The sequence below is a fragment of the Aotus nancymaae genome, unplaced genomic scaffold (assembly GCF_030222135.1).
Source record: "Aotus nancymaae isolate 86718 unplaced genomic scaffold, 86718_ANA_hifiasm-v0.15.2.pri h1tg000040l, whole genome shotgun sequence".
Taxonomy (NCBI): domain Eukaryota; kingdom Metazoa; phylum Chordata; class Mammalia; order Primates; family Aotidae; genus Aotus; species Aotus nancymaae.
The window spans coordinates 54,239,287-54,260,396 of NW_026988454.1; the positions used below are offsets into that span (position 1 = coordinate 54,239,287).

Genomic DNA, 21,110 nt, shown 5'->3' on the forward strand with positions numbered 1-21,110 from the left:
GTTAAGCCAGACATTAAAGTTGGTAAATACGTAAACCAATGTCACTCTTTCTAGTAATTAGTTTTTGAGATAAATATAATTGTAAAAAAAGTATCTGTTAGCATATGTGTTTATTATTTTAAATGAATTAATAAATAGTATCATTTAAAATTTTGTTTTATAATAAACCTTAAGAGAGATAGCCCACATAAAAACAAGTTCTTTTGTATCCTCAATAGTTTTTAACACTATAAAGGATAGGAGAACCACTTCTATAGAGGGAAGATGAGAGCATTTGGCAACTGGAAACCTTTGGCTTTTTAACTTTTGCTAGTTATATTGTGATTTGGGACAAGTGACACAACTCTGAGTCATAGTTATACCACTTATAAAATAGAGATAGTAAAGTCTACTGCACATGGTTTTTGTAAAGATTTATTTAATGAGACCATGCATATGAAAGCACTTTATAAACTGTAAAGTCCTGCATGATGTCACACTTGAAGATACTGCACCATGTTCAAGGCTTACTTCAAACCCCCATAAAGCAATTTCAGCCACTCCTTTCCTGAATTGAATTTGGAAATGATTTTCTCTTTTCTGACTCCACATATTAATTTTGCATGTTTACATGTGTTTCTACTGGCACCTTGCCTTTATACTTACTTTAGGTCAGGCCACTCCTCTTGGACCTTAAGTTTCCTCAGCAAAGGGATTTTGTATTCACTTTTGTATTCTTTGCAGACAGCATTGCTCATAGGAGGTATTTAATACATTTGCATTGAATAGAATATAACTATCGAATATCCCCAAACCGTTTTTATATGGTGAGATTACTTTTTTTATAAGGGACAAGGTGGCCTATGAGGCTCCAATTCTTTAGAAGTCTAAAAACAATTCTTTTAACATTTGTTGTAGGGGGAATGCCAAAAGATAACTATACATCTGTGATATTCCTATTGCAATAGGTCAATATTGCCCCTTTATCTTATCTCCCTCATTACTCCCTGTCACTGGTGATACAAATGTCTTACAGAGCTTTGTTCCAACCCTGTGTTTCCATGGGTAAACGACATGATTTGATTCAATATATTTAATTGAAAAAAATAGTTAAACTGTTTGCAGTCCATTTAAGAAGACTTAATTTGCTTTTGCTTTCTGTTTTTCACTTTCAGGAATTTGCTTGTGTCTGCAGAATTTATGAAATTATTTTTTCAGGGCGATCCCTAAACTTTAATTTGTGTTTAAAGCTGTCAGATAGAGGAGATAGCTTACATGGTTTGGCAGTGTGCCCAACCAAATCTCATCTTGAATTCCCACACTTTGTGGGAGGGACCTAATGAAAGATAACTGAGTCCTGAGGGCAGGTCTTTTCTGTGCTGTTCTCGTGATAGCGAGTAGTCTCATAAGATCTGATGGTTATTATAAGGGGGAGTTTTCCTGCACAGCTCTCTTTGCCTGCTGCCATCCATGTAAGACGTGACTTGCTCCTCCTTGCCTTCTGCTATGATTTTGAGGCCTCCCCAGCCACGTGGAACTGTGAGTCCGATAAATTTATTTCTTTTGCAAATTGCTCAGTCTTGGGTATATCTTCAACAGCAGCATGAAAACAGACTAATACAATTGCCATATGGATTTCCTGTCCCTCTTGATAAGCTGCAAATGTGGTACCAGGCTGACTAGCAGGACTCTTTTGCAATTGTAGCAACATTCCATATCTATGCTGTCCAGTACAACAGCCAGTAGGCAATAGGGATGTTTGAGCACATTTAATGTGGCTAGTGTAACTGAGGAAATTAATGTTTTTAGCTTAATTAATTTAAGCTTAAATTTAAATAACTACACGTGGCTAGTGACCACTTTATTTGACAGTGCAGGTACAGAGTGTGAGTCAAGAAAATTTTGCCTATTTTGGACAAGTGGCCCATGAAATGGCAAATTGAGGGCCATAATCTAAACATAACTAAAATTGCTCTTTTTCCTTTAAGAAACATAAAAGATAAAAATTTCTTTTATTTTTAAACTAAAGGAACAAGGAAGAATTTATAGTGAAAGATAAACAATACGGAAAATGGAAACACAAATGCAGATAGACACAATGACCACATAAAACTGAACTGAAGGAAAGGAAAAGGTAGACAGGAAACAAAACTCTTGGGGCTCTGAGGAGTTAATTGAATAAATGTTCATTTTATCCTGTGTTTCATTTAGATTGTGTCTTCAGATTATTAGCGTTTCTAATATTGCTCTTTTCTATTCTGGCCATTTACTGCTTGTAGTTATTTAGCTTTATTGAATCAAATTTAAAGAGGACTGGTGTTTCCTAAACTAATTCTAGAATTTCACTAAGATAAAATTATTTACTGTGTTGCTGCAATAATGTCCTAAAATATATTATTCCTAGGAATGCATGAAAGAAAGCCAAGAACAAGTACAGATGTATCAGAAGTATGAACGAAGAAAGTATCAGAATAATAGTGTTCTTATTAGTTGAGAAAGAAAAAATACTATTTTAAGTTTTATGGAAAATTTTGATGTAAATTAGAAAACCTTCTAATCTTACATGTTCTCATCCTTTTGGTAAACAAACTATGAAACTACAAAGTTTAAGATGTTGATAACTGGCAAATACAATGTGTTTAGTAAAGGTCATTAAGTTCCATAAAAAAGTAAATAGAATTTGCTCTTTAGTAATCTTTAGACTATGAATACTATTGATTCAGCTATATCTGCAAAAGCAGGTGGTAGGCCTAATGACCCCTTTAGCAGTAAATCAGAATCACAACATTACTGTAAAAACTGATAATATTCTTGAAGACTACCTCTAATATCAAGAAGGTAGTAAACTGGAAATTTACACACAATATCAGCCACTTGTAGCACATAGTTAAAATTGGGAGAACCTTAATTTATCGTCCTTACTTCTAAGAATGCTTCTTCTCAAACCTTTTCAACATTCTCAAAACTCCTTGAGCTGTAATAAACTATAATATTGTCATAATTTTACTATAATTTTAAAAACTCAATATAAAGGAACTTTGAAGTAAGTTTCATTATATGTTTAGTCTAAAAAGGCAGTGTTTCTTAAACTAATGATCTGAGAATATTGTGAAATCCATTTAAGAGCCTCAAGAGCAGTGTTTATGTTGTTTAAATTGGATAGGGTAGAATAGAGTGCTTTACATGGAGTAAGGGTAAATATTATATTGTGAAATTTTATTTCATTTAGATAAATATATATTTGTTTGCTTATTGGTTATGTTGTATAATGCTTTTCTATTGCAGGTTACCTTGCCAAACACTGTTCTAAGTAAATATCCAATTGATTTAGTGCTAGTTCAAAACAGGGCTAGACTTTCTACACACTGAAGCATGCTTTTTTCTCATGAAAGTGGACAAAAATTTTAACATTCATATAAATGTCCTTGTTGATAGCTTTGCATTAAAAGATAGTGAAGTGATTAGGATTTATTGAATTGAATGCAGAAATAAATATAGGGGATATCTGAGTATTTGTTACTTGAATTCTGTAGTTAGAAGCTGGGCACTCTGCTGGCCTGTTATTGTTTTGAAATATCTGTCATCCAATTCTGGGATTTTTTTTTTTTTTTAATTACCAAAGAAGTAGCTTGGCAATTTTTTCCCCTCTGTTTCTTTTGTTCTATCTTTCTGGAACTTCTTTTATTTAAGTGTATCCTTAGTAGACTAATCATCTAATTTTTCATCCTTTATTTCCTACTGATATCTGTTTGCCTTTTGGTCTGCCTTCTGGAAGATGTCTTCATTGTTATCACCTAAACCTTCAATTGGTTTATCACACTTTTAATATTCAAGAGCACCTACACTCTGTTCCACCGCATTTTTCATATATATTTCTTGCTTTATGGCATCATGTTTCATGGCAGAAATGTCTTCTTTCTAATATATACCTATTTTTTTTCTATTTTTTTTAGACAGTCTTACTCTGTCACTGAGGCTGGAGTCCAGTGGTGCAAACTCTGCCTCCCAGGTTAGAGCAATTCTCATGCTTCAGCCTCCTGAGTAGCTGGGATCACAAGCGCACCAACATGCCTGGATCACTTTTTGTAATTTTAGTAGAGATGGCGTTTTACTACATTGCCCAGGCTGGTCTCAAACTCCTGAGCTCAAGCGATTCACCAGCCTCTGCTTCCCAAAGTGCTGGGATTATAGGTGAGTATGTGTACTTTTTTAGGTTACTTCACTCTTCTTGCCTGGTCGTGCTTTTCTCCACTTTGCTCTTTTTCTGTTTGTTTTAGACTGCTATTAACATTGAATGCTGTCACAAAAATGCCTTATGATTATTTGTAACTCTTGGTCCATATCTAATGGGTAAGGGTAGAAGGCTGCTGAAGATCTGACTGGACACTCTGTATATGTGGATGGGAGTTGCTGACAGGAGTCTTCATCATAGGATGAAGACTCTGGGCATCATCTTTGAGGAAAGATTATGTAAATTTCTTGAGACCTTTTCTCTTTGCCTTCTTTCTGCATTCATGAGTTAACCTTTTGCAATTTTGTATAAATTTTAGAATGTCTGTTATTCTTGCTCCTTTATATTTTGTATAAGTCTTATATAACATTAGAATTAATTTGTTAATTTCTACAGAAGAAAACTCTGCATGGATTTTAACTGGAATTTAGAATTCTTAAACACAGCACCAATCACCCCCCATTTAGGTTTTCACTTGCTCTGAATAATGTTTTGGTATTTTCTCTATAAAGATTTATCACATCTTTCATTAGATTTATTTCTAACTATTTGACATATTTTGATTTGCTTTTGTAAATAGTGTTGTTTTTTTAAAAAAATATTTTCTAATAGCTTATTGCAAGTATATTATCCTTTATTCTATAAACTTCATAAATTAACTTTTTAATTCCATTAGTTTGTGGATTCTTTTGAAATTTTTCCCTATGCAATCATGTTGCCCACTAATAAAAATAGTTTTCACTGTAACTTTGCAATCCATACACCTTTTATTTATCCTTCTTTAGTCACTGCAATGGATTGGCAAGTATAGAAAATGGCAGGCATCCTTGTCTCATTTCATTCACAAAAGAAAGCTGTTCCAAAATTCAGCAATAAATGTGATATTTACATATTTTTATTTTAAGATACTTTTCAGATTAAGGAAGTTTCCTACTGTTTCCTGTGTGCTTTTTTTTTTCCCCTGAGAGGAACTCTCCCTCTGTTGCTCAGGCTGGAGTGCAGTGGCACTATCTCAGCTCATTGCAAACTCTGCCTCCAAGGTTAAAATGATTCTCCTGCCTCAGCCTCCAAAGTAGGTGGGATTACAGGCACCTGCCACCACGTACGGCTGATTTTTGTATTTTTAGTAGAGACGGGATTTCAGGCAAGTCTCGAACTCCTGAGCTCAGGTAATACACCTGCCTCAGCCTCCCAAAGTGCTGGGATTACAGGCATGAGCCACTGCCCCAGCCTACTGTGTGCTTTTTAATAATTATTGGATATCTCATTTTATCAATGGCTTTTCTGCATTTCAAAATAGCATATGAGTTTTATACCTTATCCTTTTATGTGGCAAATTAAAAGGATCGATTTTCAAATTTCAAATCAACTTTTCATTCTTTAAATAAATCCATTGGGTCAAGATAGATTATCATTCCTATGTATTGCTATACTTTGCTAATATTTTCTTCATGATTTTTCACATATATGTTTGTGAAGGTGATTGCTCTGTCATTTTCCTATATCGTCCTTGTCAGCTTTTGGTACGAAGATTTTCTGGTTTTAAAAAATATGTCAGTAAGTAGTTCCTTTTTCTGATCTCTAGAAAAACTTGTGTGAGATTGGATTAATATTTTTCTTACATGTTTGGTAGAAATGAATTGTAATAGCAGTTGGATCTGTGAATTTTTTGAAAGGTTATTAATTTCAGATTTTAAAAACTGACATAGCATTATTCAGGTGTTTTATTTCTTATACTAATGTTGGTTATTTGTGTTTTTCTAGAAATTTGTCCATTTCATCTATTTTTTAAATGTATTGGTCTGAAGTTGTTTATAAGGCACTTTATTCACTATTTAACAATGCTAGAATCTGCAGTGATGTCCCCCTTTGCATTCCTGGTACTGATGATTTGTGTTTTTCCCTCTTTCTCTTTTTTATCTTTACTAATTTCCATCCTAATCTGGTATTTATCATTTTCCTTTAGTTGTTTCAAATAACCAAATTTTTGCTTTTTTTCCTTTAAATTTTATGTACTATTATTTCCTTTTGAATTTACTTGCTTTTTTTTTTTTTAATTTGAGACAGTCTTGCTCTGTCACCCAGGCTGAAGTGCAGTGGTGCAACCCTGGTTTACTGCATTCTCTGCCTCCCAGGCTCAAGCAATCCTCCCACCTCAGCCTTCCAAGTAGCTGGGACTACAGGTGCACACCACAACACCAAGCTAATTTTTGTATTTTTCATAGAGACAGGGTTTTGTCATGTTGCCCAGGCTGGTCTCGAACTCCTGAACTCAAGTGATTCACCACTTTGGTTTCCCAAAGCAATATGATTACAGGCATGAGCCACAGCTCCTGACCTACTTGTATAATTTCTTGAGGTAGAGACTTTGATCTTTAGTATTCATTCACTTTTAATATATGCTTTATTTAATATGTTTAAGTATAAGCATATATTAAATAGAAGCATATATAAGCATTTAGTTTCATGAATTGACATTATTATTTAAATAAAACTTTTGCATATTAAACATTTTATTATATTTTTATTATCACCTTAAAAACATATATTGCAATGACCATATTTTATTTTTAAGGCTGTGTTGTGATATCAAGCACCAAGTATAAGCTTATATACTTAAGTACAAGCATATATTTTAATATATGCTTATACATAATTCTATAAGATTTTCTTTAAGCAGGGCTTAAGCTGCCTTCTGTAAATTTGATGTCATAATTTTATAAGCATTTAGGTCAAAATAAATTCTAACTTCTATTGTAATTTCTTCATTTCTTCTGTTGTTTAGGTGTATACATTTTCATTTCCAAGCATTTGTGGGCATTTTTATTCATCCTTTTTGTTCTTGATTTTTAGCCTAATTTTCCTGTTCTCCATTTTCAGCTAGCTAGTAAAATGCTCTGGGGCCAGAAGGTGTCCTCTTAGAAACAAACCTCAAGCCAAATATATACCAAGGCTAAGAAATGCAGTGCGAATTCCTGAAAGACTTAATTAATAAAAGAGTAGTAGCAGGGATCAAGAAAAAATAATTTTAAGAAAATATTTCATGAACTAACATTATTTAAATACAATTTTTGCAGATTAAACATTTTATTGTATTTTTATTACTACCTTAAAAACATATATTGCAATGGTCATATTTTATTTTTTCAGGCTGTGTTAAGGTGATAGCAAGCACCAGGTATAAGAATTATTGTAATAAATAAAAGTTACTTAAAGCATCTATATGCCGTTTAGACCTATAGTTGTTTTGCTAATTTTTAAAGTGTAGATAAAAGTATAATGTTAATTAAGAGGAACTAAGTCACAGTTCAAGATATTTACCTGTAAAAAGGAAAATATTTTTAAAACTACAAAGCAGGACGTAGATTATTGGTCTCTGTCTCTAGCATTAGCACTGGGATGGGAATCTGTAGTATCCTTACCTTGAGATAATCTTAGTTTTTTTTCTTTTATGTTTAAGGAACTCTATTTCTCCTTCTAGGAGCAAACAAGACTCAATATCTAAGATTGCCTCCCTCTGCCCTTAGGTTAATGAAAGTCAATGACATTGGACAATTTTAAAAACATGTACCTTCCTAAGTCAATTACAGGGGCATATGGCATGAATAATCTGATAATTTACTGAGAATCTCTAATTTTAATATTGTATGAAATTAATACTTTCAGTGAGAAAACTGCAAGCAGTTTTGTGAGAGGAAATTTTAAAATCTGATAAGATTATGTGGTTCAAAAAAATCCATAAAGAATTAAAATATGAAAATTAAATTAATAGATGTCATAGAAAAAAAGCTACCAAATACAGCAACATTTGTTAAATTGTTAATATAAGGAAGAATAAAATATAGGGATTTTTTCTTTCAATTGCATATATACGCATATATATTTTTTACAGTTCTATGAATTTATTTTTATTGGGTTAAATATGTATATAAAAATTACCATCTTTACCATTTTTAAGTGTACAGATAAGTAGTAATAAATACACTTACATTCTTTTTTTCCCCTTTACCTTCCCAGTCTCTTTACCTTTCCCATCCTTCGCACGATTCTACTCTTTATCTTCATGCGATCCACTTTTTACCTCTCACATATGAGTTAGAACATGTGATATTTGTCTTTCTGTGCTTGGATTATTTCACTTAACATAATGGCCACCAACTTGAATTATATTTAAATGACCATTATGTTAAGTGAAATAGGGAATTTTTAATTCATAATAAGATGATGCACAAAATGGAAAGGATATTAAATCAAAAAGTGAAATGTAAATTTCAAATAAGTTACAATTATGGATGTATTTTAAATTTCAACATAAGGTGGAAAAGATCTCACATATTATTAGTTTTACTTCCAGAAAATGCAAAAAAGAGAGACTATTATAATCTTCTATATGTAATTTAAGGAATTTATGTATTGTGAATCAGCCTCATAAAATATGAAATAACTTTTGTAAATGTAAAAGACTTACTCTGATTTCAAAATTTACCATTGTCAAAGTATTGATTGGATTGCAAAATTAAGATTTCAAAGGATTTAAAAATTATCATATATTTGTAATACAATTTTTCCCTTACACTTCTGCTTTGATAATCTCTTTCTTTTAAGCTCTTTTGTGAACATATGCAATAGTCTAAGCCTAATTTAAAATATAACTCTTTCAGAGTATCCATAGGAAGTATGTTTGAAATAAGTGTCTTCATTAATATTTGTAGTAAGTGAACATTCTCTCTAAAGCAGTAGTTGGGCAGTCATAGTTTGTGAGCAATGATGATGATGGTGTAACTCTGTATTGTATTGGTAAAGAAACCTTAAGAAAATAACAGTGGTCGTCTAGGACAGTGTTGATAATTTAGTAGTGATCAAGTATTTGATATATGCTACATAGTGTACCAAGCTGCTTACATGCAGAGTTTCATTTAATGCTAATAAATAACTTATAAAAAATTATTTGACTCCTTTAGCGGATAAGAAAGCTAAGAACTACAGAGGTTAAGCATTGGCCCAAGGTCAATTGAGTAGTACTGTCGTTTGAATCCAATAAATCTGATTAAAATGCTCACTCTTAATATATTATTTTAAAAATATACAAGAATTAATAAATATTATCAATCTCTAGTACTTACACAAATGACATGATGAACTATGGTATCTTTCATGTGAAAGACAATTATAGCTCTTTGATTGCCACTTAGAGCTTTCTGATGTTTGAGATGTTCTTGAATTTGGAATAAGAGATTGCAAAGTATATTGATTCTAAGAGACACCATTGGAAACAAATAACAAGCTTTTTCTTGGTCTCTGAATACTCTCCTATATAGAAACTTCAAACATTGTTCTGGTTATTTTTCTAGACACCCAAAGAAGCAATGAGCCAATAGGAATGAGCAATAATGATTTTTACCCTTGAATATATACTTTGACCTCAGCATCCAAAAGTAACTGTTGAGACAAATTTTAAACATAGTTGCAGGACAAATGTGCAGGTGATACAAATAATTAAAACTGGCTTTTTTAAGTGTGAGCGTGCTCTTAATGCAAACATAGCTTTATTTTTAAATACAACACAAACCTTACAAAGGTAACCTTCTTTTCTCCTGTTAACTTCATGTTCAAATACTTATCATTTCCTAAGATTTTTAGACAAAGAGTTTCACTTACGTAGCCAAGGCTGCTATCTCAACTCCTTTCTAAGCAGACGTAAGCTGTTTTTTTGTGTGTTCAGGCAAATAACTGGTCCCCAGTTAGGTAAGTCCAATGGAAGAAAATCATATCCCACCCAGGAAGATGTTTCCTTACTGCTTTCAGCAATCTATTTTACAATTAAAAATAAATTGCCAAAATTGTTGTGGCAAGTTTAACTACTTGCAGAATATGGTCAAAAAGGAATGTGAAATTAGTACAGAATTTTTTTAAAAGCCACGATTGTGTAATTTTAACTGGCTTTCTGATTAAAGGAAAGGAATTCCCTTCTGAAGCATGAAACAAAATTTCTATTAACAAGAACCCCATAGGATTGTTTTTTGCAATCCCTGTGTTTTTGTGGCAGTGAGAGATAAAAATTAATGTTCTTGGCTTTTTCAAAATTGTTGCTTATAGCAAAAACTGATGCCATTCATGCATGATCTTTTTTACTATGTGAGTCTATTAGAATATCCATGAATATTATATTTTAAAGCTTATATCTCTTCTAAAGCTTATATCTCTTCTTCTAACTAAATTGGAGAGAGGAGGAGATGTAATCATCTCATGCATTTTATTGCTATTGTAGTCTCATGTGATAACTCATTGTGGAATGTAGCTCACATGAGGACTTCATATAATTTCTTCCAAATCTATTCAGTTCATCTTTGCTCTGGAATTTGCATCACCATGGGTATTATTCTTAGATATCTTTACTTCATTTTATTTCCAATCCATCTCTAATTTTATTTTCTTCTCAATTTCCTCATGAAATAAAGCCAAAACAAAATCAAACAGCTAAAAGAGGATATTATTTGTGTTTTTCGTTGTTGTAATAAATGAGTTGCTTCACCATCAATTTGAAGCTCTCTTTAACAGAAGAGTTACAATAATTTAAGTGACTGTGATTCTGTAATTGTATATGTTCTTTGCTTTACTTTATCAAGAGCCAGACAGAGTCAACAGGCTTTGCTTCTAATATTTACTAACATCTTAACATTAGTCCCTAGAGTGCCATAGCATGTTTTCTAAACAAATTACATTTTGTACAAGTAGAAACAGGTCACTCTAAGTCTCTGTATTTTAGAATGTAAGAGCTCTTAGAGCTCATCTAGCTCAAAGTGTTTATTTCAAAATTAGTAAAGCAGAGGAGGCCAGAGACCTGTGTGAGGGACTGGCTCAAGGGCTCTAATCATGTGGCAAGTCCAAAGAATCAACCTAGGCTTTCTGACTCCCACTCCAGAAGGTGGCACTTAATGGGAGTTGTTTCAGTCATGAGGGCTTCACCTTCGTGAATGTATTAATGCAGATTATAAAAGGGTTTCCCTTTTTTTTATAAAGACAACAGTCATATTGGATCAGGGCCTAGCATAATGATTTCATTTTTGACATGGTGAAGGACCTATCCACACAGGCAGTGTTTGATTTTTGCCGTCTTTCCAATTTATTTAACAAACTTTAAAACATTCCAAATATATATTGAACTCTTATGACGTGCTAGGCACAATGTGAGGTGCTAAGAATATAAATAATAAGAAAACTCTGGCTTCACTGACCTTTCTAATGCAAAATATGGATATTATAATAATATGTATGTACTATAATAACTATATATATACATAATAATAATAATATGCATAGGCATAAAATTGGAAATTATCAATCCGTGGAATAAATTCAAGTACATATCATAAGAGATAGGTGAAGGGTGATAGAGTTGGGGCAGGCTTCCAGAGGAGGACCTTACTCAGCAGGTTGACAGGTAATGACTCACCAAGCAAGGAGTAGGTAATGGGGTGGGAGTGGGATCTGAATAACCCAAGAAGAAAGATGGTATTATAGGTTGAATAGTTCCTCACCAAATTCATGGGTTGAAATCTGACCCCCACTCCTTTATAACCACCTTCCAATACTGTTGCATTGGGAATTCATTTTCCAATATATGCTTCTCGGGGGACACAGTCAAACCACAGCATTTCATTCCTGGCCCTCAAAACTCATATCCTTCTCACATGCAAATAAATTTATTCAATCTGATAGCCCCAAAAGTGTTAACTCAGTCCGGCACCAACTTAGAAGTTCAGTGTCCAGATTCTCATCTGATACAGTTTGGCTGTGTTCCCACCCAAATTTTATCTTGAATTGTAGTTCCCATAATCTCTACGTGTCCTGAGAGGGACCTGGTGGGAGGTAATTGAATCATGGGAGTGGTTACCCCCATTCGGCTGTCATGATAGTGAGTAAGTTCTCACAAGATCTAATGATTTTATAAGGGGCTTTCCTCACTTTGTTCGGCACTTCTTTGTCCTTCTGCCATGTGAACATGGATGTGTTTGCTTCTTTTTCCACCATGATTGTAAGTTTCCTGAGGACTCCCAAGCCATTCAGAGCTGTGAGTCAATTAAACCACTTTCCTTTATAAATTACCCAGTGTCAGGCAGTTCTTTATAGCACCATGAGAACAGACAAATACATTTTCTAAATCAGATATGGGTGGGAGTCAAGGCAAGATTCATTCTGAGGCATATTCTCCTCCTGCTGTGAGTCTGTGAAATTAAACAAATTATCTACTTCCAAAATACAATGGTAGGACAGACATAGGATAGAAATTTCATTCCAAAATCAAGAAATAAGCAAGAAGAAATGGGTAACAGTTTCCACGTAAGTCCAAAACCCAACAGGGAAAACAATATTAAGTCTTAAAGCTGGAGGAAAAAATTTTTGACTCCATATTCCACATTCTGGACACACTGGGTCAGGGTTGGGCTCCCAAGGTCTTGGGCAGCCCTGCCCCTATGGTTTTACTGGGCTGTCTACCCAGCAACTCTTACAGATTAGTCTAGTTCTTACAGCCCTCCAAGGCTGGAGTTGAATGCTGGTAGTTCTACAGTTGTGAGTTTTTAGGATTTGCCTCACTCTCCTAGCTCCACAAGGCATTGCCCTATTGAGGTCTCTCTGCAATGGTTCTTCCTTTGTGACACATCTTCACTTGGTCCCCCAATCTACTTGGGACATTCTTTGAAATCTAAGTAGAGGCCACCATGGCCCTAAAGCTCTCAAATTCTTTGCATCTGTGGAGTCAGCACCACATGGAGACTGCCAGGGCTTACAGCTTGCTCCTTGTGGAACGATGACCCAACTACACCTGAGCCTGCTTGAGCCACAACTGAGGTGACCAAGAAACACTGTACAGGAATGTGGGAAACAGAGGTCTGAGGTAGCCCTGGGTAGTATGCCTCTAGAGTGTGCTCTGGTTCCATCTCCTGAAACCATTCTGCCCTCTTAGAGCTCTGGGCCTCTGAGGGGAGGAGTAGCTTCAAAGATTTTCAGAATGTCTTCAAAGTCATTCTCCCTTTGTTCTGATGAGTAGAACCTGATTTTAACCTATCCATATTGATCTCTCTTGCAAACAAATGCTGGGTTACACCCTTAATATTCTCTCCCAAGCATGCTTTTTTATTCCTTGTATGACTAGACTGAGAGTTTTCCAAATCTTTCTGTCTGTTTCCCTTTTAATTATACATTTTGCCTTTAAACCACATTTATTTTCTCTTATTTTACAGCAAGTGGCTAAAATAAGTCATGCACTGTCTTGAATACTTTGCCACTTAGATATTTCTTCTGCCAGATAGCCTAGTTCATCATCTTAGGTTTTGCCTTTTACGAAGTCCTAGTGGAAAGTTCTTTGCGACTGTATGAAAAGGATGGTTTGGCCGGGCACAATGACTCATGCTTGTCATCCCAGCAATTTGGGAGGCTGAGATGGGTGGATCACGAGGTCAGGAGTTCAAGACCAGACTGGCCAGGATGGTGAAATCCTGTCTCTATTAAAAATACAAAAAAAATTAGCTGTGTGTGGTGGGAGGTATCTGTACTCTCAGCTACTCAGGATGCTGAGGCAGAGAATTGCTTGAACCTGGGAGGTGGAGGTTGCAGTAAGATGAGATCATGCCACTGCACTCCAGCCTGGGCTACAGAATGAGACTCCGTCTCATAAAATAAATAAAAAAGAAAGAAAGGCCTTTACTCCAGTTTCTAATATCTGTTTCTCATTTCTATCTGAGACCTCATGAGAACGGCCTTTACTGTCTGTATTTCTAGCAATATTCTGATGACTACCACTTAAGTAAGCTATAAGAAGATTTAGGTTCTCTTTACTGCTCTCTTCTTCTTCTGAGTCCTCATCAGAATTGTCCCTAATTCTTTATTCATGGCAAGATAGGCCTTTTCTAGCATGTTCCTCTAAATTCTTTCAGCCTTTGCCTGTTGCCCAGTCCCAAAGCTGCTTCCACATTTTCAGGTGTTTGTTACAGCAACAGCTCTATTTCTTTGTATCAATTTTCTGTCTTGGTCCCTTTCATGTGGCAATAAAAAATACTACAAACTGGGTAATTTATAAAGCACAGTGGTAGGCCAAGGGGGGCAGATCACCTGATGTCAGGTTTTTGAGACCAGCCTGGTCAACATGACAAAAACCCTCCTCTATTAAAAATACAAAAACATTAGCTGAGTGTGGTGGCACATGCCTGTAATCCCAGCTACTCGGGAGGCTGAGGCAGGAGAATTGCTTGAACTCAAGAGGTGGAGATTGCAGTGAGCCGATATTGTGTCATTGCACTCCAGCCTGGACTGTAGACCAAGATTCTGTGTCAAAACAAACAAACGACAACAAAAAACAAAGAATAGATGTTTATTTAGCTCACAGATCTGGAGGTGGGAAGTCCAGGATCGAAGGGCTGCATCTGGTGAGGGCCTTCTTACTGTGTCGTCTCATGGCAGGAAGGCAAAGAGAGTATGAGACAGAGCCAGAGATTGAACTCACAGCCTCAAGCCCTTCTATAAATGGCATTAATCTATTCATTAGGGTGGAACCTTCATGACATAAACATCTTCCCTTAGGCCCCATTTTCCAACACTATTGAACTGAAGATTAAGTTTTCAACACATACACTTTAGGAGACACATTTAAATCATAGCAGTACAAAAGAGTATGCCCTGCAGATACCCAAAGCATCAAACCAAACTATTGAGAAGTTCATTCAAATAATTATTTTCCACATTAACTAAAATCAAAGAATGAGGAAAATGTTGCCTGAGTCTAAGAAAGGGTCACTATTTCTTTTATTTAAATTATAGCCATTATACTCCATGGAAAATACTAGATAGGGATTTTTCTTCATCTATTTGGAATAGACTTCATATGATAAGGGCATTTTGCTAATCTCAAGCTCTTTTACTTACTAAGGGCTAACTTTTGTCTTTCGTTGGCTCTTTATTAAGTAGCCTGCAGTATAGATAATTATTTTTACTGAATCTGACATGCCAGCTAGTTGAACCAGCCTGAAGAAAATCACGTGTTGGAAAACCAAAGTCTTAGAAGTGAAAATTACAAAGCAGAGAGTCTTTTGAGCCAATTGGTCTATTCAGTACCTACTTGATGTTTGACAATATTACAAAGGAGCATGACTGTAAATAAAAGCAACTCTAAAAATACATTTTTGTGTGCTTGGCAAATTATTACTTTAACATAGTTGCTTAAGTACTTCTTTGTGCTTCATTCTTTTTTTTGGCATAAACTTAGCACATACAATAGTATATTGACATTTTCATCTGCAGTGTCTCAGAATTTCTGTGCAGAGCCCTATATACCCATGCTGTTAAATCTTCTTGTTATATAATTATTTATTATTTATATAAAATATATTTATATATTTATCATTTCTCATATACCTTGTTTTATTCATGTTGTCTTATTGCACTTCACAGATATATTATTTTATTTTAAGTTCAAGGTTACAAGTTCAGGCTTGTTACATAGGTAAAATTTTGTCATGGGGGTTTGTTGTAAGATTATTTCATCAAGTAGGTATTAAGCCTGGTACCCGTTAGTTATTTTTCCTGATCCTCTTCTCCCTCCCACCCACCAACTTCCAGTAGGCCTCAATGTCTGTTGTTTCCCATTATGTGTCCATATATTCTCATCATTTAGCTCCCACCTACACATGAGGACAAATGGTATTTTGTTTTATGTCCCTGTGGTAGTTTGCTAAAGATAATGGCTTCCAGCTCCATCCATGTCCCTGCAAAGGACATGACCTCATTCTTTTTTGTTGCTGCGTAGTATTCATTTGTGTATATGTACCAAAATTCTTGATCCAGTCTATCATGATAGGCATTTAGGTTGATTCTAGGTCTTTGCTGTTGTGAATAAATAGTCTGGTAATAAACATACGTATGCATGTGTCTTTATAATAGAATTATTGATATTCCTTTGGGTATACACCCAGTACTGGGTATATCCTAGGTCCTGTAAGAATTATGCTATATTTAACCTGCTTCTAGATCTTTGAGGAATCACTACACTGTCTTCCACAGTGGCTGAACTAATTTAAACTCCCACCAAGGGTATATAAGGGTTTCTTTTTCTCCACAACCTCATCAACATCTGTTATTTTTTGTCTTTTTAATAGTAACCATTCTGACTGGTGTAAGATGGTATCTCATTGTGATTTTGATTTGCATTTCTCTAATGATCAGTGATGTTGAGCTTTTATTCATATGATTGATTATTGGCCACATGTACATCTTCTTTTGAAAAGTGTCTGTTTATGTTCTTTGCCCACTTTTTATGGGGTTGTATGTTTTTTTCTTGTAAATTTGTTTAAATGTCTTATAGATATTGGATATTAGACCATATCAGAGGCACAGTTTGCAAACATTTTTTCTCATTCTGCAGGTTGTCTGTTTACTCTGTTGATAGTTTCTTTTACTGTACAGAAGCTCTTTAGTTTAATTAGATACCATTTGTCAAATTTTTGCTATTGTCAAAATTACTTTGGGCATCTTCATCATGAAATCCTTGCCCATGGCTATGCCCTGAATGGTATTGCCTACACCGTCTTCCAGAGTTTTTGTATTTTTAATGAATAGGAGGTATGCAGCAACCCCGCATTGAGCAAGTCTATTGACACCATTTTTCTAATAGCATATACTCACCTTGGGTCTCTGTGTCACATTTTGTAATCTTACAATTTCAAAATTTCTCCATTTTATCTGTTATGGTGATCTGTGACTAATTATGGTGATCTTTTATATTACTATTGTAATTGTTTGCACCACAAATCATGCCCATATAAGACAGTGAACTTAGTAATTTTGCATGTGTTCTGTCTGCTTCAATGACCAGGTGTTTCAACTTCTCTCTCCTTCTCCTCAGGCATCCCTATGTCCTGAAACACAATGTTATTAAAATTGGGCCAGTTGATAACTCTACAGTAGCCTCTAAGTATTCAAATGAAAGGAAGAGTTACACATCTCTCACTTCAAATTAAAAACTAGAAATAAGTGATTAAGCTTAGTGAGGAAAGCATGTCAAAGAAGAGATAAACTGAAAGCTAGGTCTCTTGATGAAAATAGTGAGCAAAGTTGTGAGTGCAAAAGAAAAGTTCTGGAAGAAAGTTAAAACTTCAACTCCAGTGAACATAAAAATGATTATGAAAAAAAAAATAATCTCATTGCTGATATGGAGAAAGTTTTAGTGGTCTGGATAGAAGATCAAACCAGCCACAATATCACCATAAGCCAAAGCATATTTCAAAACATGGACCTAACTTTCTCTAATTTTATGAGATAAGGAAGCTGAAGAAAAAATGTTAAAAGCTAACAGCAGTCAGATCATGAGGTTTAAGAAAATACACCATCTCCATAACATAAAAGTGCAAGAACAAGTGCTGATGTAGAAACTGCAGCAAGTTATCCTGAAGATCTAGCTAAAAATATCAGTGAAGGTAGCTACATGAAACACCAAATTTTCAATGTAGGCAAAACAGTCTTCTATTAGAAGAAGATGCCATCTAAGACTTTCATAGCTAGAGAGGAGAAGTCTGCTTCAAGCAGAGGAGAAGCCTGCTTCAAAGCTTCAAGGGACAGCCTGACTCTCATGTTAGGGAGTAATGCAGTTGATAACTTTGAGTTGAAGTTAATGCTCATCTATCATTTTAAAAATCCTAGGTCCCTTAAGAATTATGCTATATTTGCTCTATCTGTATTCTATAAAAAGAACAACAAAGCCTGGATGATAGCACATCTGTTTGAAACATGGTTTACTGAATATTTTAAGCCCACTGTTAAGACCTACTACTCAGGAAAAAAGATTTCTTTTAAAATAGCATTGCTCATTGTCAATGTACCTCGTCACCCAAGAGCTGTGATAAATACGCACAAGGAGATTAATGTTGTTTTCATACTTGCTAACACAGCATTCACTCCACAGCCCATGAATCAAAGACTAATTTTGACTTTCAAGTCTTACTATTTAACAAATACATTTTTTTTTAAGCTGTAGCTGCCACAGAGTGATTTCTCTGATGGATCTGGGCAAAGTAAAATGAAAACTTTCTGGAAAGGATTCACCATTCTAAATGCTATTAAGAATATTCATCATTCATAAAAGTAAGTCATAAAGTCTACAATAACCAGAGTTTAAAAGAATTTGATTCCACATTAATAAATGGCTTTGAGTTGTTCAAGCTCCAGAAGAAGAAGTAACTGCAGATATGCTGTAAATAGTAAGGAAAGTGGGATTAGAAATGGAGCTTGAAGATGTAATTCAGTGGCAGCAATCCCATGATCAAACTTGAACAGATGAGGAGTAGCTCAATTCTTACTGAGCAATGAGAGTAGTTTCTTGAGATGGAATCTACTTCTCATAAAAATGGTATGAACATTTTTAAAAGCACAACAAAAGATTTAGATTTAGGGTATTACATAATTTATTTGATGAAGTAGTGACAAAGTTTGAGAGGATTTATTTCAATTTTGAAAGAAGTTCTACCATGGATTTATTAGTCACTTTTGTGTTGCTATAAAGGAATATCTGAGGCTGGGTAATTCATAAAGAAAAGAGATTTATTTGGCTCACAGTTCTGCAGGCTGTATAAGCATGGCTCACGGTTCATGCAGGCTGTATAAATATCTGCTCTGCTTCTGTTGAGGCCTCAGGAAGCTTTTACTCATGGTATAAGGCACAGAGAGCACACATGTTACATGGCAAAGGAGGGAACAAGAGAGAGACGCCAGGTAATTTTAGATCATCAGCTCTCATACGAACTAACAGAGCAAGAACTCACTCATTACTGTGAAGATGGCATCAAGCCCTTCATGAGGGATCTGCCTCCATAACGCAACACCTCCCACCAGGCCCCATTTCCAACACTGGGGATCACATTTTAACATGTGATTAAGAGGGGACAAACATCATATCAGTGGGTAAAATACTAAAAATCAGCATCATATTTCATAGGGAATTTTTTGTGCAAGGAAGAGTCAATCAATGCAGCAAATTTCATTGTAATCTTACTTTAAAAAATTACCACAATTACCCCATTGTCAGTCAGCAACCATCAACACAGCAATGAAAAGAGTAGAACTTGCAGAAGGCTCAGAGTCATTAGCATTTTTTAGCAATAATATATTTTTTAAATTAAGGTATTTTTTTTTTAAAGACATAATGCTATTGTACAGTATAGTTTAAACATAACTTTTACTTGCATTAGGAAACCAAAAAATGTGTTGACTAGCTTTATGGCAATATTCATTTTATTGCAGTGGTCCTAAGCCAAACTCATAATATCTCCAAGGTATGCCTGTATATTTATCAGAGGACCACTCGCTACCAGTCAACCAATGGCTTTTTTTACTAGAAACAGAATTAAGACCAGATGATCACATTAGCTATAGAGAAAGAAAATATTTCAGAAGGATTTTCTATAAATATATAATACAAAAATAAAATCCATGCAATAATTACCAGGCTAAATTGTACCTTGTGTTCAGGATATTATTTCTCTAAAGCAGTTTCAAAAATGAAATAGAAGTGTTCAGAAGGACAACCATCATTTCAGGGTAAAAAACATATATTAACAATTTCCAGCATTACTGATTTCTTATATATACCAAGGACTTTTCCAAGTTATTTGTATGTTTTACTCTATTGAATTCTCATAATAGTGCTATGTAGGATTATGATTATTATTCTTATTTACATGGAAATTTGGCCTTAGAAAGATTGAGTAAATTGTCTAATAAGTTTAGAAAATAATGAAGCTTTTTTCCTGAAGAACAAAAATAAACCACTATTAGGAAAAACAATGTCAAATGCTCATGTAAAACAGCATATGTTCCTGTGTGTGCATATAGCATGTATGTATGTGTTTGTGTATGTGATTGTATGTGATGTGTGTGTGATACCTGTATGTGTGTTGTGTATGTGCATGCACTGTGCATCAGGGTCAGAGACTGAGGGAGGGCAGAGGAAGATTCTATCATTGTTCTTTAGGAGCCGTGTTGGTGTGATCTGTTCCTGGAATGAGGGTAATATGATTTATTTTGTATTTGAGGAGACATTTCAGTATTTAGTAGACCCTCTCAAACGAATTGTCACTTGAAAAATGAGGTTATTTGTGATCATAGATTTGTATTGCACAAGCCTTTTCCCTTTCCTTTATACTCAACATTCCCATAGGAGCAAACACATGTTGCCTGCAACTCTATACAAGGCTGCAACTAAAATGACTCAATTCTCAAAAGGTCTTATAAACTGAACAAGAATCACCACATTAAAATAAAGCAGACTCAGGATCCTTATATGGACATACAGAATGCTCCTAATTGTGTACCTGGAGGCCCAGCTTGTGCTCTTAGATTGTATAATGCCTAAATTTGGTTTGCAGCTTTTCTATGCTGGGGTTGAGCGATTCAAAGAGAGGAGATGAAACTGTGCAGCCTAAGGAAAAAAAGATGTTTCTAACAGGCCTCAGGGTTTGAAAAAATGGATAGACTCCTGATTGCAAAACCCCTGCCCCCAAACAGGTGAGAGATTATCTTTTTTCCCAACTTCACAAATATTCCAGTCACAGAACTTGCACTTCTATTTTTGGGTTTCCTTTTATTCAGATGGAAACTTTTATTTGACAGGATTTAATCTATATAAACAAATGCAAAATATTAAACTTCAACAAAAATGACTAAAAATATATTTCACTGTAGATTCTCCATGACTTTGGAACTTGAATGCCAGTTGGCCATAGTCGCTTCATGGAATGATGTTGTTGACCTCAGCCAGTGCCTTTCCAAGAACTCAAAGGATAGCAGAGCTTCTTAAATGGGACAGGGAATTCTTAGTTCAAGCGTTTTGTTTTCAATTCCTTGACACCTGCTACTG

General features: G+C 34.7%; 1 long non-coding RNA gene across 1 annotated transcript; it reads left to right on the forward strand.

The window, feature by feature from the left end:
• The first annotated feature begins 1,402 nt into the window (after positions 1-1,402).
• On the forward strand, positions 1,403-20,695 carry LOC135268299 (uncharacterized). The gene is made up of 3 exons (XR_010336553.1): positions 1,403-1,518; positions 3,933-4,170; positions 20,620-20,695. It is a non-coding gene; the product is annotated as an uncharacterized LOC135268299 (long non-coding RNA).
• Positions 20,696-21,110: the final 415 nt, after the last annotated feature.